Consider the following 23,814-nt stretch of genomic DNA (forward strand, 5'->3'; position numbering starts at 1 on the left):
TTTTAGGGCTCGCCTGCTGATGCGCTTCAGCGCATAGCTGGCGAAGCTCTATTGTGGCTTAAACAGAGGTTAACCACCACTGGCGATTTCACTGGCGATTGCATGTAGTGCATGTGCTTTTTAGGTCATTGCGCTTGCGCAAGCCCTAAAAAGCGCGTGCACAATGCCACCAGCCGCCTGCCTGCCTGCCTCGCATTACCACATCAAAGGCAGCCCTCCGAGCGCATTTCTCACCCCCTAATTATTCACGACCGGCCGGCCGGCACATCAAAGGCTGCTGCTGCCGTGACTCGCATTTCTCCTCCCTCCTCCCCTATCACTGCCCAGGCCGGCGGTACTTTCTCTTTACACGGGCGCCCATTCCTGAATCACTTGACATCTCTCCACATTATTTGCATTTTGTTAATTAAAAAAATAACGCTATCTGTTCTGAACTTTACCAAGGTGCTCGGCCCCTTCTTTCTTCATTTCTTACTGACACGTGTCAAATATATTTTAAAAATTTACGTTGCGTAGTATATTTTTGTCATTTTTGCCCAGTGTTTTATCACGGTATTGACAACATCGAGTCTGCTGTGTCCTAGAATAAAAAAGATTTGGCGTTGTGGTTATGCAAACACTTTCCTTTTTTGATAGCATAAGTCATATGCTTGTGTTTTGATGTGGACATTTTGCATTTGCAATGCCAGCTTCCATGCACGTTGTGAAGGAGGGCTGCCGCCTTGTCCACGTTGACGATGATGCTTGATGGGCGCATGCGATTTGTCCAATGCGCTATTTTCCATAAACGTGGGTTCTCCGGTTTCAGTTAAACAGTTACAAGCTGTCTCTGGAATGCGGCCATGAATCCCCCGACGTATCTGGCTCAAGGTTGCAGTAGGAATGTTTCTGTTACATTTGGCAGCAGTGCGATGACATCGTGCTGTTGTTTTGCTTCGGTAGAAAAAAACAGGTCGGGGAAGGCAGTACCAGAGGATGCTTTGCTAGGGTACTCCCAATTCAGGCATAGGACGCACGCAAGGGCTGCATGTGCAGGCATTCTCCAGGAGGAAAGATTGTATGGCTTGGAGCGAATGTTAATTACATTCTGTTTTTGCATGCCGTGTGTCTCTTGCTACATTTCATAGCATCTCGAGGTGTCGAAGGTACATCGTAACCCATGTAGAAAAATTATTTTCCATTTCCATGGTGGCCTATTGTTGAAAAATCCTTACTTCACCCTTAGAAGTTAAAACAAAACTGGAGCTTGACAATAATACATTTGATTCATGATTGATGCTACAAGAAAGCTAAGTTTTTTTCTGAAATAACTAGTATCGCTGTAGTTTAATTTGAACCCAATTATGAAAATGTTTCTTATTTGATGTTTGCATTTTGTGTTTAAGGGTTCTTCCGAGGCCTATTTAAATGAAGCGTAGCCACCACAGTTTAAAGGCCACAATCTCCAAAACAAGTCTTGATGGTTAACTCGCCACAAATGACAGTCGGGGGCATTTACATGGCATAATGTATCCTAAACCAGGGTATGCAACAGCTGCACCATTGGGTACTTCACATTATGTAATGCATTGCTGTTGAATTTTCACAGGTAGAAACGTTTTGATCATACGTACTGCAGAGACAAACTTTATCTACATTGAATGATTGTTGGCGTACATTTGATCATGCCATACGGATCTCTGTTCTGATTTGTGTAGGTTCAGTCAAAATATCTCGAATCTTCAAAATGTGTGGTATAAGAATACAAAACCATTATTAAAGCTAATGCACAACCCATAGCCGTTTGAGAGTCACAGTTTATTTTTTAGGCTCTATCTCTTACGGAATATACGGCTTGAGAGGATTTTAGGTCTGATTTATAACACACCCTTGATTTGCACTGACAGTCTTTGTCGTTCAAAGTCCGTCCTGATAAATTTCGGTAAATGCACCACTTGTCTCACATTTCAAAGAGGGGAGATTTAAGCACAAAAGGAAGCAACTCTTCTCCGGAACTCGTGCAGGACCAGTTCGCAGCAGTCATCAAAAAAACAATATAAGTGACACAGATACCGTGTTTCTACGTTGCACTTAATCTTCCCATGGAAAGTACCCACAAAAAGCTAACTTTGATACCTTTGTTCCTCATCGACGTCAGTTTTCCATGACGGTAGGTGCTGTCAATTAGGTCATTCCGTACCATCCGACTGCGGCAAAACTGTAGTCCTAATTTTATGTCTGTTATGGCCTGATTTTTTGCTTTTAAAAAATCTGACCACCATATATCTTAAGTGATCAGAAACCAACATATATCATTCAAAATGGAATGGAGAACTGGAAAGGGATGCTTCCCCACAGGTGTCCGACACATCTCGAATCTGTCGCCCAATTTATCTTCCCAGGCGACAATGTATCAATCTGACATCATCCCACAAATGGATATTGGCAGATATCATCCTGTCTTCCTCTACATTTTTCAGTTTTATTGCTGAATTAATTCAACAGCATTTTCAAACCGAGACATTTGAGAATGACATATTAGCTTTTGCTGGAAACTCATCAACGGCATATTGTAATTTATGTCTGTGTTCACTGTGCCAAAGGTACCATTTAGCGTTGATAGGTGGAAGTACAGGTGTAAAGACAAACGTGTTAAACTTTTTTTTCTTTTTAAGAAAGAGGCCTCCTCCAGTTCCTGAAAATAAATATTGTGCATCAGAACCTAAATGGTTCGAAGAAAAATGTGCATTTCAGAAACTTTTCGTGCCCAACATCACAATTTCTCTGGCCCAAGATGATGTAAAGTGTCTATATTCTCCGCCGGTAAATAATTTCCCCTCTTGACGAAATTTTGTGACTCCCTACCAAAAGACAAGTGTTGGAAACTCGCCGACAAGCACACAACGAGGTACGGTCACGTTTACAGGTGAATGTCCACATGCATGAAGAAATTGAATGAACGCCACGAAACAGATTTATTTGTACCGTGTTGCACAATTGGAACGAAACTAGTCGTTCCATGGTCAGCAGTTTAACCACTCTGATGCTGAGTGAGTAAGCACTCAGATTCTAATATTGCTAAACAACTTTCTTGAAGTTGATTTGAAATACATCTCCAGATAATGTACTATCCGTTGTTTTAGTACAACCTGAGTGTTCTGACACCAGGGCCTCCTCGTAATAAGACAATTGAATCCATCTCCACCGAGGCACCCACCATACAGCTCCACCGATGCACCCACCACACAGCTCCACCGATGCACCCACCACACAGCTCCACCGATGCACCCACCACACAGCTCCACCGAGGCACCCACCACACAGCTCCACCGAGGCACCCACCACACAGCTCCACCAATGCACCCACCACACATCTCCACCGATGCACCCACCACACAGCTCCACCGATGCACCCACCACACAGCTCCACCTACACAGCTCCACCGATGCACCCACCACACAGCTCCACCGATGCACCCACCACACAGCTCCACCGATGCACCCACCACACAGCTCCACCGAGGCACCCACCACACAGCTCCACCGAACGACCCACCACACAGCTTCACCGATGCACCCACCACACAGCTCCACCGATGCAGCCACCACACAGCTCCACCGACACAGCTCCACCGATGCACCCACCACCCAGCTCCACCGATGCACCCACCACCCAGCTCCACCGATGCACCCACCACCCAGCTCCACCGATGCACCCACCGCCCAGCTCCACCGATGCACCCACCGCCCAGCTCCACCGATGCACCCACCGCCCAGCTCTACCGAGGCACCCACCACACAGCTCCACCGAGGCACCCACCATGCAGCTCCACCGAGCCACCCACCATGCAGCTCCACCGAGGCACCCACCACACAGCTCCACCGATGCACCCACCACCCAGCTCCACCGAGGCACCCACCACCCAGCTCCACCGATGCACCCACCACCCAGCTCCACCGACACAGCTCCACCGATGCAACCACCACACATCTCCACCAATGCACCCACCACACAGCTCCACCGAGGCACCCACCATACAGCTCCACCAAGGCACCCACCACACAGCTCCACAGATGCACCCACCACACAGCTCCATCGAAGCACCCACCACACAGCTCCACAGATGCACCCACCACCCAGCTCCACCAATGCACCCACCACACAGCTCCACCAATGCACCCACTAAGCTCCACCGATGCACACACCACTCAGGGCAACGACAGCATCACTCGGCGCAACCACAGCATCACTCGGCGCAACCACAGCATCACTCGGCGCAACCACAGCATCACTCGGCGCAACCACAGCATCACTCAGCGCAACCACAGCATCACTCAGCGCAACCACAGCATCACTCAGCGCAACCACAGCATCACTGGTTCAAATATGTTCTTTCAATGTTTCAAGCTGTTTTCAAGCTTTCTTGCTTTATTACAAATCACAAAAAGATGTTAATATTTCACTTCTGTTCTTGGATTTTTGTCACAATAAAAAACACTGAACATAATCTTCACAAAAGTTATTTACAAAAGTTTAAGCTATTGCCATTACAAATTAAATAAATTATTTAAGTATCAATTATTTAAAAAAATTAAAAGCCATTGTTATTTGTAATATCAATACATCTAAGTCACGTAAATACAAAACATGTTGCATTACAAATGCTATAGGTGTTTGCGAAAGTTAGAACTATTGGCATTGTAAATGACAAAGCTATTAATTTAGCTATTTTTAAAAATAACACATAAATAAAAAAAAAATTTATTTATAAGACCAATAGCTCAAACTTTCCTAATGCGAGCCCTATTGCATTTCCAATGCTTGTTTACTATAGTCATTGCATTAGCCTTCAGAAAAGCTTCCTTTGAATTATAAGGACATTCAAAGACAGAGACGGTATCGGATTTAAATGAAAACTGCATCGCCTCCCAGTAAGCATCTGCTTCTGCTGTGACCGTGTCCTCTGCCCTAAAGGCGTTTGCAGAGATATATCCTGGGTTAAAATCTCTGCTCGCCACCACTCAGAAAAAGAGAGTGGGCAAACTAAGGATAAAAACAAAGAGTCTTTTAAAGGCCCCCAATAACCTGTACAGGAGGGTGGACCCAGAGACAATAGACAAGACCAGGGTAAGAACTGGTACCCCAAGAAGGTATGGTGCTTTAATTGCAAAGCCAAAGGGCACCAAACTGGAGACCCTGTCTGTCCCAAAAAGGCTTCATCTAGTGCAACCCCAGTTAACACTGGGGTGGTGAGTCTCCCGATGGGATCATTGGTGTGCCCCGATCAGGTCAGAGAGCACACTGTGAAGCCACTTTAGTTTCAGAGGATGGGGTGGATGTAGCTGCCTTGGCTGTCTGGCCCAGTAATCTGGAGGAGCACTGACAACAGCCTCCTATTAATGGTATTGGAGTGGGAGCTTTCAGAGATACATATGCAAGTGTCACCATAGTGACTGCAAAACTGGTATGTCCTGAACAGTACCTGACTGGATAAACCTATCCCATCACCAATGCTGATAATGTGACCTAGGCTCATCCCATGGCTGTGGTGTCCTTGGAGTGGGGAGGGGTTACTGGCCAAAAGAAGGTGGTTGTGCTCTCTGCAATTCTAGGGTGAAAAAGAGTAGTTGGAGTCTGAGTGTCTCAACCCTCTAAGTGAAAATGTAGGAAGTCTGGGAAGCCAGCTACTGAACAGTCCTCTCTCCTCAGTGAGAAAACATGTCCGCCCCAGAGGGAACTGAGCCCCAGGAACTTGGGCCTCACATTTCAAAGCTCCTAGGCTCAGGCGGACCCTCTAGTGAAGAGCTGTGCCAAGGACAGAGGACTTGTTATACTCTTAAAAGCCTGAGACCGCAAGATGCTGTACAGGGAAAAATAGATGCCAGTGGCTCTCAAAGGACCTGTTGGGAGGAGAGAGTCATGTACTCTGAGGCCAGAGACCCCAAACCTGGTGCTACTAGGAGAGTGGTAGTGCCTCAGCAGTCCATAGGGTTTTAAGGTTTTTACCCTCATTGGCCAGTGACATCCCCCTACCTGGGCATCTTGGCCAGAGCAAGACTTGGAGTAGGTTAGTCACCCACTTCTACTGACTGGCCAAACATGTCCCAGGAGGTGAAAGAGTTCTGTAACTCCTCTGTTAACTTTCAAGCCCATGGCAAACAGGTAACCAGTTAAAGGCCCCCTTAATTCCACTTCCAGTGGTTGGGGGTCCCCTTGAAATGGTAGGGGTTGACGTTGGCCCCATGGAACCTCCAACAGCATCAGGTAACATATTCATACTGGGGGCAGTGGATTAAGCAACCAGGTACCCATAGGCTATTTCCCTTAGGATTGTCACCGCTTCTGCTGTTGCTTTGGCCCTCTTGAGTATTTTTTGTTTTAACTGGGTTGGTTTCCCCAAGGAGATGATGTCAAACAGACAGAGAACTGTATGACTCACTACCTTGAGACAATGTGGAATGAGTGTAGTGTGACTTACAAGTTCACTACCTTTTAACTTCTACAGATCAGTAGTTTAAAAAGAAATGGGGTTTAGTCACTTAGAACTTACAAGATATTGTGGACTGCGTGCTTTGTCTACGTTCAAGTATGGCTGAGTACATGGATAAAGCATCCAAAAACCCTGATGCCAGTCAAGAGCTTCAGAAGCATTATTATGACCAAAAGGCTGCACTGATGGAGTTCTAGTCAGGGAAGAGGGTATGGGTTTTGGAGCCTGTGGTACCTAGTACCCTCCAGGACCCTTGAGAGGAAAGGTGAGGTCACCTATCTGGTTAACGTAGGCACTTGCAAGAGCCCTCACAGGGCCATCCAGATCACCCGCCTGAATATTTTCGATGACAGGGCTGATCTGACCATGCCTATGGTTACTGATGAGGAAGCAGAGAGTGAACCTCTCCCGCCCTCCTCACCTACAGCCCAAAAGATAGGTCAGTGGGTGGAGTTGTCTTTTCAGACACCCTCTCTGCCCAAAAGCAAGCAGACTACACGCAAGTCCTGGAGCAGTATGCCAAGCTCTTCTCCCTAACCGCTGGTCAGACAACCTGGTGTACCCGTGAAGTGGACACTGAGGACTATGCATCTGTCAAAAACAAAATATCGAGACAGACTTACCAAGTTAAGGAGAGCATCAGAGCTGAAGTTAGCAAGATGCTGGAACTGGAAGTCAATGAAACCTTCTGAAAGCTTCTGGGCCAGCCCAAGTGCGTTGTTCCCAAAACCACAATCCAATTGTTAAAAACCAGAGCGGAGGTTTTGTGTGGACTATAGGGGCCTCAGTGCAGTGACCGAGACAGATGCTGATTAGTTAATTGACAGGATGTGGTACACCAAATTTCTCAGTACTTTTGATTTGACATCAGTGCGCTGGCAGGTTGGTCTGACTGCAGGAATAAAAGAGAAGGCTGCATTCTGGGCACCAGGTGGGCATCATCAGTTTAGTGTTATCCCCTTTGAGTTAACGGATGCCCATGCCACCTTCCAATGGTTAGTGAATAAAGTCCTTGCTGGGTTGGAGACTTTTAGTGCAGCATATCTTGGATGATATTGCTGTCAATAGTTCTACTTGGCAGGATCTCCTGATCCACCTTGAGAAGGTCCTGAAAGCTCTGCAAGCTACAGGTCTGTGAGTAAGTGGCTCTATATATATATATATATATACTGGACCAGAATAAGGTACAGTGTGTATAGAGTCCACAAACCCCAGAGGTGGAACAGTGGTTAAAGCCAGGTGTGACCTTACTCTCTAAAGTGGTAGCTTGGTCGAGAAGTAAGGCAGTACCAGAGGACAGTGTAAAGCATTTGTTGCACAAACTCAGTCAGCAAATGGTTTCACACACTCAAAGACTGAACTCCAGGTCAATTGTTTTTATATCCAAGATATAGTGGTTTTATTTTTTAGAACCAACAGGTATCAAAATATACTGTTCTCAATATGAGAGGTCTCAGATGAGTACTTTGCAGAAAGGCAATAAACTTTGTAAACACAATAGGTACAGGTGTTGCAGTAGGCAACACCTTTCTACACACAATTTAGCATTGAGCTCAATGTTTTTTTTCTATATAAACACAATCGATTACTTGGCAGATTACTTTGATAGTTCCAGGACTGGATCCTAGATGCAGTCCTGGGGTCTAAGCGGAAAACAATTTAGTAAAAAACGTTTTAGTTATTGCAGTGATTTTTCAGGAATATAAAGCTATTTTAAAAGTTCACACTTAAAAACTTAGCAGCAGTAATCTGGCAAGGTTATCCAATGGTAGAAAATTCAGGTTGCAGGTAAAGTACGATCTCGTTAATTTTGTAATCCAGTACTGGGCTCCTAGGTCCAGCACTGGGGTCTCAACTTTAAACAGGTAAGTAATTACGTTTCAGTATTTCGTATGATTTTTAAAGCATATTTCAAGTTTTCAAAAGTAGACACTTGGAAGTAATTTCATAGAAAAGCAGACAATGGATTCCTATAGAGAAAATACAGGTTACTAGTAAACCTGGTGAGGATTACTTTTGCGGTTCAGTACTGGGCTACAAGGTACAGTACTGGCTTCTCTCCTGATCACAGGGGAGTACTTCGGAATTCGCTTGATTTTATATGAATATTTTAAGTTTCCAAAACTTCACACTTAAAAGATTTTTTGAGTCAAGCCAGTCACTGTTATCCAATGGCAGGTAAGTGAGTTACCGGTTTCCAGGTGAGTACTCGACTGGTGAAGTTAAGGTTCTGGGCATAGACTCAGGGGTGCCCCAGGGTCAGGTAGGTACAGTTGGTTCACCCTCAGCGGCACAGGGGCGGCTGGGTGCAGAGGTAGTTAGGCCCAATGTTATCCAATGAGTGGCAGAGGGCCTCCGGTTGGTGGCTGCTGGCTAGCAGGCCACGCGGCTGTGGGAGCTAGGCTCCTGGTCACTTGCTCAGGGCAGATGGGGAAGTAGGATAGGGCACAGGTTGCGCTGCCAGGGGCACTCGGGCGGCTTGGTGCAAGGTGCCTTTGAGCCGTCGGGCGCTCAATGTTATTCAATGGGAAAGGTAAAAAGGTAACAAAGGCTGCAAACTCTGGGTACGGTGATTCTTCAGGTGCGACTACCACTTCAAGAGTTAAGTTGGGATCCTGGAGAAGAAGTAGGTACCCCAAAGGGAGGCACAGGGTTCGCAGGGCGCCGGGGTGTCTTTGGGTATCAGGAAATCTTACCCTTGGCTGGTCGCGGTTGGAGGGGTCCCTGGTTCTGAGGCTGCGGGCGTCGTCTGGTTCGTTGAAGAGGGTCTTTGGGCACTGGACTTCAGGTCCCAGTCGCTGGGGTGGCGTCCTTGTGGTCTGTGATCACTCGGGCCGGGCTCGGCGGGTGCAGAGTGGGCAGGTCTTGAGCATTCTGGCTGGCACCAGGGGTTGCTTGTTGAAGCAGAGCCTCTGCTTATGGGAGTCCCAGTCTTTAAGAGGGTCAAGGCAGGCGGGTCCTCCGGGTGTCCCAAGGTTGCTGTCCGCAGGAGTCGCCGGCATTAAGCAGGAGCAGGTTCCAGGGTCGACAGGCCGGTAGAGCTGGGGCCAAGTCAGTGGGTGTCGTCATGTTAGCAGCTGCATGGCGGGTCTTCTTCTTGATCTTCTTTCTTTCTTCTTTTCTTATCTGGATCTGAGGAAGAAAGGTTAAGGGTGCCCCTAAATACCAAATTTAGGGGCATTACAGGTAGGGCAAGGGCAGGGACCAAAAGGTCCCTGTCCTGGGGTGGGTACACCCCCTAGCCTGCTCCTCTTCTGTGGGAGGGGGGCAAGAGCCTGGCTGTGATTGGGCAGGGCTCCCCATCTTCAAGATGGCTGGAGCCCTGGGTCGTGCTTCACCTCGCCTTTCCCACCTTAGGGGTGGGGTTGGCACAGGCTGTCGCACCCCCTTTCCTGACGTAGGGTTTCCCGCCAGTCTTCCCCCCAGAGTGGGGGTTAGAACCGGTGGGGGCCAGTTGCTGAGTACAGCAAATGGTTTGGAGAAGCTCACAGAGGCGGCATGCCTTTGAAGCTTCCCCCCTGCCAACCACCACACATCTCCACCAATGCACCCACCACACAGCTCCACCGAGGCACCCACCATACAGCTCCACCAAGGCACCCACCACACAGCTCCACAGATGCACCCACCACACAGCTCCATCGAAGCACCCACCACACAGCTCCACAGATGCACCCACCACCCAGCTCCACCGATGCACCCACCACACAGCTCTGCCTAGGCACCCACCACACAGCTCCACCGATGCACCCACCACACAGCTCCACCGATGCTCTAAGCTCCACCAATGCACCCACCACACAGCTCCACCAATGCACCCACTAAGCTCCACCGATGCACACACCACTCAGGGCAACGACAGCATCACTCGGCGCAACGACAGCATCACTCGGCGCAACCACAGCATCACTCGGTGCAACCACAGCATCACTCGGTGCAACCACAGCATCACTCGGTGCAACCACAGCATCACTCGGTGCAACCACAGCATCACTCAGCGCAACCACAGCATCACTCAGCGCAACCACAGTATCACTGGTTCAAATATGTTCTTTCAATGTTTCAAGCTGTTTTCAAGCTTTCTTGCTTTATTACAAATCACAAAAAGATGTTAATATTTCACTTCTGTTCTTGGATTTTTGTCACAATAAAAAACACTGAACATAATCTTCACAAAAGTTATTTACAAAAGTTTAAGCTATTGCCATTACAAATTAAATAAATTATTTAAGTATTAATTATTTAAAAAAATTAAAAGCCATTGTTATTTGTAATATCAATACATCTAAGTCACGTAAATACAAAACATGTTGCATTACAAATGCTATAGGTGTTTGCGAAAGTTAGAACTATTGGCATTGTAAATGACAAAGCTATTAATTTAGCTATTTTAAAAAATAACACATAAATAAAAAAAAAATTCATTTATAAGACCAATAGCTCAAACTTTCCTAATGCGAGCCCTATTGCATTTCCAATGCTTGTTGTTTTTTTGTCCTCATCTTGCCAACTTTCTTGCTAGGGTTGATCTTACCCCACAAATGTCCGGGAGGGGACGGAGTACATCTCTGCAGAAGAATACTGCTGGTTCCACTTCCAACTCCTTTACGAAAAGGGGACCACAACACAGGAGAGGCCAGGACCCACATCATGTTTGGCTTAATCATTGGACCCACTGATGTTTTCTCTCCAATTTACCAACATTGTCCAGATCTTATCCTGACTCCTTGGGTCACAGGCCATATCAGACTGGCTCGTATAGATGAGAATTTTGAGGCACTCGGAAAAAGATGGGGGACTTTCAGACTTCCAAAGCCTACATATCTCCCGCCTCGCCACCAAAACCACATAGAAAATAAACTTGGGAACAGCAGAATGTATTCGTACATCTTCCTCTTGGTTGAGTCCAAAGAAAACAAGACGAGGGCTTACCTTAATCTGTTTACCTATTACTTCCCCAAGAAAATCCCACACCGAGGTCCAGTAAGAAGCGATCTTCGGACACAACATAAACATGCAGATCATCTGCTGATGGAAGCATACACTTTGGGAAGTTGTAGATATTACCTGTGACCTTTGCTAGCTTCGCTGGGGATCAATAAACTCTATGGGTGGAAAACAGATGATTACGTTTAAGCGAGGCGGGTTTTACCAGAGTCCAGCGACATTTGCTTCAAATGTCCATCCCCAAGCTCCTTTGCACATAAATTTGAGATTTCAATCTCGATCTTTTCATCCGCCTCCATCAAGGTCCAATACCAGAATGAGACTTCCTTTTCCCATCGGTCGACTCTCATGACCTGATCGAACTTAGAGTGGTAGAGTGAGGGCGGTAGAGTGAGGGCGGTATAGTGGTAGAGTGAGGGCGGTAGAGGGGTAGAGTGAGGGCGGTAGAGTGGTAGAGTGAGGGCAGTAGAGTGGTAAAGTGAGGGCGGTAGAGTGGTAGAGAGGGCGGTAGAGTGAGGGTGGTAGAGTGGTAGAGTGAGGGCGGTAGAGTGGTAGAGTGAGGGCGGTAAAGTGAGGGTGGTAGAGTGGTAGAGTGAGGGCGGTAGAGTGGTAGAGTGAGGGTGGTAGAGTGAGGGCGGTAGAGTGAGGGCGGTAGAGTGGTAGAGTGAGGGCAGTAGAGTGGTAGAGTGAGGGCGGTAGCGTGAGGGCGGTAGAGTGGTAGAGGGAGGGCGGTAGAGTGAGGGCGGTAGAGTGGTTGGATGAGGGCGGTAGAGTGGTAGAGTGAGGGCGGTAGAGTGGTAGATTGAGGGCGGTAGAGTAGTAGAGAGAGGGCGGTAGAGTGGTAGAGAGGGCGGTAGTGTGGTAGAGAGGGCGGTAGAGTGAGGGCAGTAGAGTGAGGGTAGTAGAGTGAGGGCTGTAGAGTGAGGGCGGTAGAGTGGTAAGGGGAGGGCGGTAGAGTGAGTGTGGTAGAGTGGTAGAGTGAGGGCGGTAGAGTGGTAGAGTGAGGGCGGTAGAGTGAGGGTGTGAGGGCTGTAGAGTGAGGGCGGTAGAGTGGGGGCGGTAGAGTGGGGGTAGAAGAGTGGTAGAGTGAGGGCTGTAGAGTGAGGGCGGTAGAGTGAGGGCGGTAGAGTGAGGGCAGTAGAGTGAGGGCAGTAGAGTGGTAGAGTGAGGGCGGTAGAGTGGTAGAGTGAGGGTGTGAGGGGAGTAGAGTGAGGGCGGTAGAGTGAGGGCGGTAGAGTGGTAGAGTGAGGACGGTAGAGTGAGGACAGTAGCGTGAGGGCGGTAGAGTTGTAGAGTGAGGGCGAGATGGTGGTAGAGTGAGGGCGGTAGAGTGAGGGCGGTAGCGTGGTAGAGTAGTGAGGGTGTGTGTGTGAGGGTGAGGGAGTGTGTGAGGGTGAGGGGGTGTGTGAGGGTGAGTGGGTGTGGTGCTGTGAGGGGGTGGGGGTGTGAGTGTGAGGGGGTGTGAGGGTGAGGGTGTGGGTGAACGGCCACTATCAGCGGAGCAGAAGGCAAGAAAAACAAGTGCAATCAGGGGAGCCGTAGGCAAGAGAACAGGCACAATCAGGGGAGCAGAAGGCAAGAAAAAAGAGTGCAATCAGGGGAGCCGTAGGCAAGAGAACAGGCACAATCAGGGTAGCAGAAGGCAAGAAAACGAGTGCAATCAGGGGAGCAGAAGGCAAGAGAACGGGCACAATCAGGGTAGCAGAAGGCAAGAAAAAGGAGTGCAATCAGGGGAGCAGAAGGCAAGAGAACGGGCACAATCAGGGGAGCAGAAGGCAAGAAAAACTAGTGCAATCAGGGGAGCAGAAGGCAAGAGAACGAGTACAATCAGGGGAGCAGAAGGCAAGAGAACGGGCACAATCAGGGTAGCAGAAGGCAAGAAAAACGAGTGCAATCAGGGGAGCAGAAGGCAAGAGAACGGGCACAATCAGGGGAGCAGAAGGCAAGAAAAACGAGTGCAATCAGGGGAGCAGAAGGCATGAGAACAGGCACAATCAGGGGAGCAGAAGGCAAGAAAACAAGTGCAATCAGGGGAGCATAAGGCAAGAGAACGGGCACAATCAGGGGAGCAGAAGGCAAGAAAAACTAGTGCAATCAGGGGAGCAGAAGGCAAGAAGAAGGAGTGCAATCAGGGGAGCAGAGGCAAGAAGAACGAGTGCAATCAGGGGAGCAGAAGGCAAGAGAACGGGCACAATCAGGGGAGCAGAAGGCAAGAAAAACAAGTGCAATCAGGGGAGCTGAAGGCAAGAAGAAGGAGTGCAATCAGGGGAGCAGAGGCAAGAAGAACGAGTGTAATCAGGGGAGCAGAAGGCAAGAGAACGGGCACAATCAGGGGGGGCAGAGGCAAGAAAAACGAGTACAATCAGGGGAGCAGAAGGCAAGAAAAAGAAACTGTCTCACACCACTGCGGTTTTGTGTTCTAAACACAACTAGTACATAGATTGCACGACCAGAGTTTTCCTAATGCAGACTCCATAAATGAAACCAGCGGCACAGTTCGCTTTTGTAAAACAAGCTCTTGGCATTACTGTGGGGGTGCGGGGCGGGAGCGCATTGCTTTGAAGTCTGATAGCGGGGAGCAGCTTGGGAGGCAGCATTCCATTGCGGTGCGAGGCTGATGGGTTTGACGTGCACGCGTGTCTCACACGACTGGTTCACATGAACTGGACGTAATCCTGTTTCGCCTACTATATACTCTCGTTATTAATCCCTGCAGGATATAATAGCGAGACCTAACAATGTACATATGCAAGCATATAAAAACTGTATATAGCGTTTTCCTACTATGCTTTCCCGTATGTGTGTGTCTGTTGGTCTCTGTGTTTCTGTCTCCCATTCCCTGTAGGGAAAGTATGTAGCTCCCCGTTGTAGAAGAGTCGGTCAAGAAGGAGCACACTGCATTGAATAATTTCTTGGTATGCAGTTTTTATTAGTATTACAGGAAATCACAATGATTGATTGTATCTGTTATATTCTTCAGTCCCTTAGGTGTGCCTTGGCCGCCGCCGTCCCTCGGACAGAAGGAAAAGGCTCAGGTAAGTGTTTTTGCTTTATGGTTTAGTCAAGGGAAGATTGAGGGATAAATAATAACTATGCATAAATGTGAAGGGAGGTTGTAGAGCACAGCTTTCCAAATTTTTCTTGTTGGTGACACACCCTTTTGTGAAAATATTTTCAGGGACACGGTAACACGAGAAAGCGCAGCGACCGAGCCCGAGCGCCCCACACACACACACCCCCACACACACAACCCCACACACCCAACACCAACCCCACACACACAACCCCACACACCCAACACCAACCCCACACACCCAACACCAACCCCACACACACCCCCCCCACACACACACCCCCACACACACACCCCCACACACACACCCACACACACCCCCCCCCCCCCCCACACACACACACACACACACCCACACAGAGAGACTTGAGGGGCACTGTTAAAGGGTACTAGTGATGGAATCAGTGGCAGAGGTGGCCTTTCCCTCCATCTGTCTCCCTCCATCGGTCTCCCTCCCTCCCTCTCTGTATCAATCCCTGTCTGTCTCACTCCTTCTCTGTCTCCCTCCCTCTCTGTCTTCCTCCCTCTGTCTCACTCCCTCTCCCTCAGACTGTCTCCCTCCCTCTGTCTCTCTCCCTCCCTGTCTCCCTGTCTCACTCCCTCCCTGTCTCACTCCCTCCCTGTCTCACTCCCTCCCTGTCTCACTCCCTCTCTGTCTCACTCCCTCCCTGTCTCACTCCCTCCCTGTCTCACTCCCTCTCTGTCTCACTCCCTCCCTGTCTCACTCCCTCCCTGTCTCACTCCCTCCCTGTCTCACTCCCTCCCTGTCTCACTCCCTCTCTGTCTCACTCCCTCTCTGTCTCACTCCCTCTCTGTCTCACTCCCTCTCTGTCTCACTCCCTCTCTGTCTCACTCCCTCTCTGTCTCACTCCCTCTCTGTCTCACTCCCTCTCTCTCACTCCCTCTCTGTCTCACTCCCTCTCTGTCTCACTCCCACTCCCTCTGACTGTCTCCCTCCCTCTCTGTCTCCCTCCCTCTCTGTATCACTCCCTCTCCGTCTCACTCCCTCTCTGTCTCACTCCCTCTCCCGCCGACCGTCTCCATCCCTCTGTCTCACTCCCTCTCTGTCTCCCTCCCTCTCTATCTCCCTCCCTCTCTGTCTCCCTCCCTCTCTGTCTCCCTTCCTCTCTGTCTCCCTTCCTCTCTGTCTCCCTCCCTCTCTCTCTCTATCTCTCCCTCCGTCTCCCTCTGTCTCTCCCTCCATCTCCCTCTGTCTCACTCTCTCTGTTTCACTCTCTGTCTCCCTCCCTGTCTATCTCACTCCCTCCCTGTCTATCACACTCTCTCTCTCTCTGTCTCACTCTATCCCTCTCCCCCGACCAACATATTCTGTGGGTTCCATAAGGGTCTGTGACAAAGAGGAAAAAATGTTACTTTCATTCTTAAATCTTTTTTATATTTTCTTGTATTGGTGGTGCCCAGGTGCGCAGCGCCCCTACTCACTCCCTCCCCCGCACTCCTCCATGTCCACACGGGCATTCTCCATTGAACAGAATTGTTTATGTTTTTGTTTTCGTACGGTTACAAGCCGCAGCGTGCAGTATGATGTAAATGTGAAAGCTTCTATAGGGCTTCTTGGCAGCTTTTCTTCCCAATGCACCGCGATCCCGGGGCTGCCCCAAACCCCAGGCCAACCCCCTGGACCCAATAACCCACTGTATTCACTCATTGAAGGGCCCTTTGCCAAATGGACTATCCACAAATTAAGACCATTTAACGTGCTAATAAGGCTTTGTTGTCATTCATAGAAGAGCCCCTGCAGCGCCACTCTGCCTGTTGCTGGAAGGCCCGCGGGGGTGATCTAAACAGCATACTAAAACCAGGACATTTGGATGTTTTACCCGGACGCTGTTGTAAAACCCGGACATTTCTCTACTTTGGAGAAAAGTGTCGGGACACTGGGACACTCCGCCAAAAACGGTGGTCACCCTACTTCAGCACCCCCTCCCCCCGCCCCGTCGTGTGTGGCAGCCTGGGACCGCTCACAGCCGCACCCGAGCACTTCACAGGTCTTTGATACCTTGTGCATGTTAATAGGGCTTTGTTGTTGCTTCGCCCCTTCTAAGAGCCCCTGCAGCTCGACTCTGCCGATGCGACACACCTGCATATGGGTCGCGCCACATAGTTTGGAAAGCTGTGGTGTAGAGGTTGGAGCAACCAAAAGAAAAAGAGTAGCCGATGATTTCTGCTCTTGTCTCTGTTTCCGTCTCACTTATTTCCTTTTCCCTTGGTCCCTTTCACCCCTCAGCCTCCCTCCCGTCCCTCTCTTACTCAGCCCCTTTCCAAAAGCCCTGTAGACGCCCACACACCTGGAAGAGCCACATCACTCCGGGGCCGTGGCGTGGTGACTCTGCGTCCTTCAGTGAGGTCTGGTCTTCTGCTTCGGCTTTCCCTCCTCCGCCAGGTTCAGGTGTTCTGCCCGCCGACAAGCTGTTACATATACAAGGGGGTCCCAGGACAGATAACAGACAAACAATTGAATACTAAATGAAAATACAACTAAACTGAAGTCTTATCACACTTGTTTTTACTCACAGTGTGATAACATAGCAAAGGATTACACAAATTACAAAACCAATAAAGGCATTTCATAATCATCATAGAAAAATGTGTGCCCCAACGGAAGAGGGGAGAAGGGGAGGCAGTGCAGGGTGAAGGTAAAATATAGCAGATCTTAATTCCTATCTAAAGAGTAAACATTTCTTCATAGTTTATAAAACAGTCCGTAATAGCCCTGGCTTCAAATGTGAGCCAGTTATGAAGAACGACATCAACTGTTCATGACCATTTAGTTAGACAACATGCTCAAAAAGCTCCTGCATGTATCAGGTTAACTGTTAGCATAAGGCGTTGTTGAGGTGAAAAGTCGACGTTTCGACCCCAATATGAAGGTAGGCGGCAGTTACAGCCTTAAAGCGCAGACAAGCTGTGACCTCCCCTGGGCTCCGGTTCGCTCTCTCGTAAGGCTGTTAGTCCTTCTCTGTCTTTCCGGTCTTCCCCCGCTTGTTTCTCCCCCTTGCTTTTCCATGCCGCGTGTAGCTGGACCAACTACTGACCAACCTGACGCGCTCTCCGCCCCCGTCTTCTTCAAGTGTGTATCCTCTGATGTCCGTCCTGAGCTCCGGCTTAAAAGGGCCGCCTGCCGATTCCCCTCTCTCCACTTCTTGATGACAGCAAAGCGGACAACTGGTAAAAGGGGACTGTGAATATAGGAGGGGAGAAATATATGAAGGGATGGCATGGCACTCCTTATCCTCTATCCAATCGTCTACTACAGGGGCTACCTGACACACCCCACCCCCAGACGTTTCCCGTTCGGGGAAATGAGGGATGCGTGAAAAAAAATCAGCAACTTGGTATGCAGAGTATAAAAGATGACAATGTTAAAACTAGTGCCCATCCTGGAATAAAAGAAGTCACACCTAAAAATAGCTTATCCTAAAAACCCACTTTCTAAAAACAAGATAGCAAACAAAAGGAGAATCTTAGGAGCTTCAGGTGATGTCCCTAGTGTCTGATTACCGGTGTTTGTTTAGGTTTACAGGAGTCCAGAGGTTACATAGCAAACCTTGTCTATGCATGCCGTGTATTTTTCATTCATTATTGTCGTGTTTATGTAATCCACTCATCGCGTGCCAGAAGGAAATGTATTTGGCTACAGTTGTTTATATAGCGCCAGACTAGATCAGGTCTGTGACTCCTTCTCCACAGCTTGTACCCGTAAAAGTGCATCAATGTCTCCTTCCCTTGGGAGCAAATCCACTTGTATTCCAGTTTAAGCATATTTATTCTCATAGAATCACTTTCAAAATCCACTGTTCCCCAAGTAAAAATTCTAATTCAGTCTGCCCCAATTCATTTTGGGGGTTCTCCCTTCATCAGGGTATGCACGTGAGGAATCTATGTTGTATGTTGTGTGCGGAAAATAGTGACATAAGAATTAACTTGCAATGCGATCTAATCCTACAGATACATAAATTAATAGTTTACTACATGTCGTGGTAGAGCCTAACCGCATGTCTGCATTTGTGTTATACCAGGGTCTTCACCTTTTTAATAGTGAGAGCTACTTCTGATCGTGGAGAATCATCCTGATCTACTGCCTTTATCATGTGGCTTAGCTAAGGGTAGATAAATGTCAAGCAACTTAATTGCTGCCCCTAGAGCGCCCAGTCCTGCTGCACTGAGGACATAGCATTTGTAGCACTGGGTTAGGAAAGGTTTACCTGTAGGGCCCCTAAGCCTTTGTAGCACTGTTAGGTTTACCTGCGGGACCCCAAGCATTTATGGTACTGGTGGGAACGTGTATCTGTGGGGTCCCCAGGGACCTGTTATGTTCATTTTATTCTTATTAACGAATCACATCTGAGAGGTGAGTGTTTCACTGAGGGTTGTGGCCTCTTTCTCATGCAATACATGGGAAGGCATTGTTCTCTCTAAGTGAGTGTGAAGACAGAAGACTTCTATTATCTGGTGAGTTGCCCTACTGTTCATTGGCTCCTGTCCAGATTCCGGCCCTGCTTTACCAATTCAAGATTAATGTTCAGTAGTGGCAGTCACAGTATAAGGACTGTGAGCAAGACCTGCTGTAGAGTTTTCGCTGTCCTAGGAAATATACGTGCATTGATTGCAGTGTCCGATTTATAAAAAATTGCACACAGAGTGCCCCTTAGAGGGGTCCCGTAAAATCTACCACTCCTTAGTGTGGTCACCGACTGGCCTGAGCCAACCTGCTACCACCAGACAGTATCCTGTCCTCATGGGGAGAGTGCCTGTACACTTCTAGGTCAATAACAATGCCTTTCCTGGGTGGAGGTGCTCACTCCTCCCCCTGGTCAGGAAGAGCCATCTGTGGCAGGGATTTTCAAAGGCCTTGCTGCCTTTGTAATGCGACCCCAGCCTCTCCTGTTAGAGGGAGCAAGCGATCATCCTGGCCTCACCCCCTTTTAGGCGCAAGGACAGGTGGGAAACCTTATATAGAACAGGAGGTGTGCCCCCCGCCCCCTCTGTTAACTCCATCCCTCAGGTGCTGGAGGCGAGGTGAAGTACACTTTGTAGTGCCCACCATCTTGAAGATGATGGGACTTATCCAATCAGGGCTAGGACTATGTCCCCTTCCCACAGGAGGTGGGCATGATAGAGGGTGTAGACACCCCAGGAAAGGGGCCAATTAGCCTCTACCTGTCACTCCCTTGTAACACCCTTAAATCAAGATTTTAGGTGGCATCCCCAGACCCTGAATTTCAGTTCTTGGCGACCTAAGGGCACTGCAGCCTTCTCTGCTGGTGAGGATCTGTAGAGAACTATTTTCTTGGTCCCAGTCCTACTGGCCTGTCTGCATCCCTGGATGATCCAGAACCAAAATTCAAGTCGTCTTGCAGCCCAGCGACCTCCAGAACCTTGGGAGGACTACCTGCCTTCGATAAAGGGCAATATACTTTTATGTAGTGGGATTTGGCCAGGGAGTGTCAGGACAAGCCAAGCTATGTCACTCACTCTATATTTGCAGACTTTGTGTTTTTGGTCTAATCACTCTCACTAATGTGCCCCGTATTTTCAGTGTCAACACTATCGATTGAGCACTAGTTCAATAAAAAGAGATTTACAAAGTACCTGTGTCTTGGCAAGATAAGCAGTGTGCTGGTCATTTATTCAATCGAGTCTGTTGTTGAGCTCTGAGTTCAAGCTGCCCTTTAATGTAAACAGGGTAATTGATTTGGCAGTATCAGTATCTGTAGTTAAATTAGACAAAAATGAGTTCTAAATGCCACCTCCCTGGCATCCTGAATGGCCTCCACCCAATCGCCATCGCAAAGCTTGCCTAGATCCCTCTCCCGCACAGCTCTCTGCATCCCCAAGGCATCCAGAGAATTGTAGATCAACTTCCTATAGATGGTTGAGATTGCTTTTTCGGTCACGGGATTAGTTAGCAGCAGGTCCTCCAGTAGGGATGCATCAGGCAACTGCCCCACTTCCCAGATGTGACTTTGCAGAGCGTGGCCACCTGCAAATGTCAGAACCGTTTTTAGTCACCTAATTTATACTTTTGGTGTAGGATCGTGAAGGACACAAGTGCCTGTCCCCTCCACACATCGCCCGGCCGCTCTAAGCTAATCAATCCCCATTTTATGAAGCCCTGCAATCCTCCCACTGCACTCAAGAGATCACCATCATACAGTGGAGTAATTTCAGTCAGCTTACCTTCCCAGCCTAAATACTTGGTAGCCTCTTTTCACACCCTTACCAATGTTTGGGTAGGAGTAGGTAGGGTGCACTCATACTTTCTTCGATACAGCAGCACCGGGGTGGGGTAACCTCTCTTGCCCATGGCCAATCTATCTACCCGGTAAGCAGGATCCTCACAGTCCGAAATAAACCCAGTTGTTGACTGCCACCAGCTGCGAGGCCCAGTAATACTTGTGAATACTCCGGACCGCCAGTCCATCTTAATAAACTCCCCTCTGCAACTTACTCACAGCGTGACGTGCCGCCATCCCACAACAGGAGCCGAAGTTCTCTGACTACCTTTTGAAAAAAAAATGTCTGGTGGGATCTTAAAGGACATTTTTTGCACAATGTACAGGAGACCCTGGAGGGTCATCACTTTAAATAGTGCCATCTGGCCCAGTAAGGAAAGCGGGAGTGCCCGCAAGTGTGGGGGATCCCAGCGAAGACTGTCTAATTTCGGGAGTATGTTCCTGCCTGTGCTCTCTTGTAATGAACACAACCAAACATTTAAAGCTATGTAGTGCCACCCTAACTGTGCACCTAGAGTGCAGCCGCAGGGTCCCTGCCACCAGCAGGAATATTAAGGACTTCTTCCAGTTGATATTATCTTCTGAATAATCTCCAAGTATGTGAAAAATGTGTAGGATTCGTTCACTCGAGAAGGCTGGCTATGTGTCATATAACAAAACGTCTGAGTAGACGGAGATTCTCACATCCCACTCCTGATCAACTGGAATACCCCATATGAGAGGTCCTGGTGAACCCAAACATGTGTGAAGAGCATAGGAGACAAGGAACATCCCTGTCGGACGGCAAAGACTCGATAGACTGTATTATTGAGGCGCATGCTCGCTAGAGGGGCCACATACAAGAGCTTAACAGCAGCGCACCTGGTTCAGCAAAGGAATCCCCTATTGCATATGGTACTCCATTAAGGTGTCGGAGATTTAAGCGCATTCCCTGGTGTGGCATAAAGCCCGATTGATCAGGATGAACCACTGTTGCAATTACTGTCCGCAGGCAGATCGCCAGTGCGTTCGCAAGGACCTTAGTCTCAATATTAAGCAGGGAGAAACTTCTATAAGACCCACACTCAGTTGCTGGTTCGTCCTTTTTGGGATGACCACCACCTCAGACGTTCTTTGGTCCTCCGGGAGACACCCTTATTTTCAGGCAGTCTGAAACCTCCTCTGGAGCCATTCCCTGATTTTATCCATCATGCTTTAATATAATTCTAACAGGAGCTCATCAGGCCCCGTCGCTTGCCCTGTTTGCAAGGCTCCTATTGTCTTATTTATTTAGTCTACTGTCAGGTCTTGGTCTGGTGCGTCTCGGTCCTCATTCATTAGCATTGGCAGGGTCAGGTCTTTCAGGAAGTCTCTCCCAGTATTTCCGTCCCCTTGTTGTCAGTGTCCTCAAGGATCCAGTTCCGTCCTTTGTCTTGTCTCTCTAACCATGTAAGCAACTCATTGGCTTTATCACCAACAACATAGAGACAATGCTGGGAAGCCAGCGCAAGACTGCACGCTATTTTCCATTAGTGCTCTTAATCTGTGCTGCTTCAGTTGATGGTGTAATGGGAGAGAAATTGATTCCCCACTTGCCAAGCGAACCTCCAGGAAAGCACATTCCTTGTCCTGAGCCTCGCACTTCAATTTACGTTCCTTCGACATTCCCCCAATCAAGGTTTGTGTCTGGCCGCGAATCACTGCCTTAAATTCACCCTATGGCATGCAAGCTGATTCAACAGGCCGCCCGTTCTCCTTAAAATAGAATTCTGCTCTATCTCTCATACGAGCTTTATACGTCTTGTCTTTTAAATATCACGGATCAACCCTAGGGGGTAGGATGAAGTCCACAACCGGACCATCGAGTTGCACCTCCACCAGCGAATGGTCTGAGATTCCCCCTGCTATGTGCGTATTGGCTCTAAAATCAACTTTATGGACAGTCTGGGTGAAAGGATGGTGCAGGCATGCCAGACTACCATGTGCTGTAGACAGGTGCGTCCGGTTCTGATACCCTCTTCCCCTCTAGGGTTCATTTAAGAGTATCATGAATATAGTATAGGTGCAGTTCTGTCACTCCAGTCACCCCAATGCGTATATGCTCTGTCGTAAGCGTCTTGTCCTTCCACAGGATGAGTCAGTCTTGTCTGGGTCTCTTTCCTGTTTCCCGGCACTTGAATGGCACGCCCGAACACTCGAGAGAGCAGTGACCCACCAGCAGGCTTTTGTGGAGCGCTTTTATCCTGGATGTAAGGCTGCATTCAGTAGGGCACCCACTCTGTCTTTTCTTTGCCTTTGCCTGAAGATCAGCAGTCCCAAGGTAGCAGTCACACTAGGCCTGTCGGTAAGTGCAGCCCCCTCTGGAGGCCCGACCATCAGCAATTGAGCCCACACTGTGGCCGGCTGGACCACAGGCGTAAGCTCAGACAGGGTGTTCGACACTTGGATAGTTGTAGTCCCTCATGGGCCTCTGACAAAGAGTAGTCAGAAATTCAGCAGCTAAAAGCCCAACACATGCTCTCCAGGAAGCTTGTAGATTCAGACCCTGTTGTGTTAGGAATTTGGCAAATGCAACCTTGAACACGCCGTTGGCAGCACACAATCGTCCTACTGGGCCTCAACAATCTCGTTGTCGTAGAGTTTTATTTTCTTCCTTGAACTGTTGGGAGAGTCTTGGCGGGGCGGGAAGTCCCTCAGACTAGCTGGTCTTGCTGGATGGCTTTCCGGCCCGTCCTTAACGAGGATGTGTCGGACCTTGCTTCTTCCAGGACAGCCTTGTCCTCCTGCTGGATAGTCAAACTCCCTTCCCTTTCTTAACAGGCAGGCAGGCTTCTAGGCAGACTTCTAGGCTCTGCAGGACAGGTACACAGCTTCTCCATTAAGTAATTCAGCCTGCAGGTGCAGGTGCAGGCGCAGGTGATGTCCCCTCAACTTAGATAGGCTGACACCATCCCTGCTGTCCCAGCAGGCACCTGAGTATTTTGTAGAGCACTTTATTCCTTGGTATCAGAGGACTTTGAACTAGGGTATAAAAAGGGATATATGGTCCCACTTGCATACACAACTGGCAGGCAGGAGATGCTGTTTA

At 48.7% G+C, this 23,814-nt stretch overlaps 1 protein-coding gene across 1 annotated transcript in view; it reads left to right on the forward strand.

Annotated features, from left to right (window-relative positions):
* LOC144805779 (uncharacterized) overlaps window positions 1-23,814 on the forward strand; it is a 41,444-nt gene that overhangs the window by 12,133 nt on the left and 5,497 nt on the right. The window contains exon 3 of the mRNA XM_078672266.1: window positions 14,398-14,452. The gene's annotated coding sequence lies outside the window, so the exon portion shown is untranslated. The remainder of the gene's footprint in view (window positions 1-14,397; window positions 14,453-23,814) is intronic.

Source organism: Lissotriton helveticus (assembly GCF_964261635.1).
Source record: "Lissotriton helveticus chromosome 1_1 unlocalized genomic scaffold, aLisHel1.1 SUPER_1_unloc_24, whole genome shotgun sequence".
NCBI lineage: Eukaryota > Metazoa > Chordata > Amphibia > Caudata > Salamandridae > Lissotriton > Lissotriton helveticus.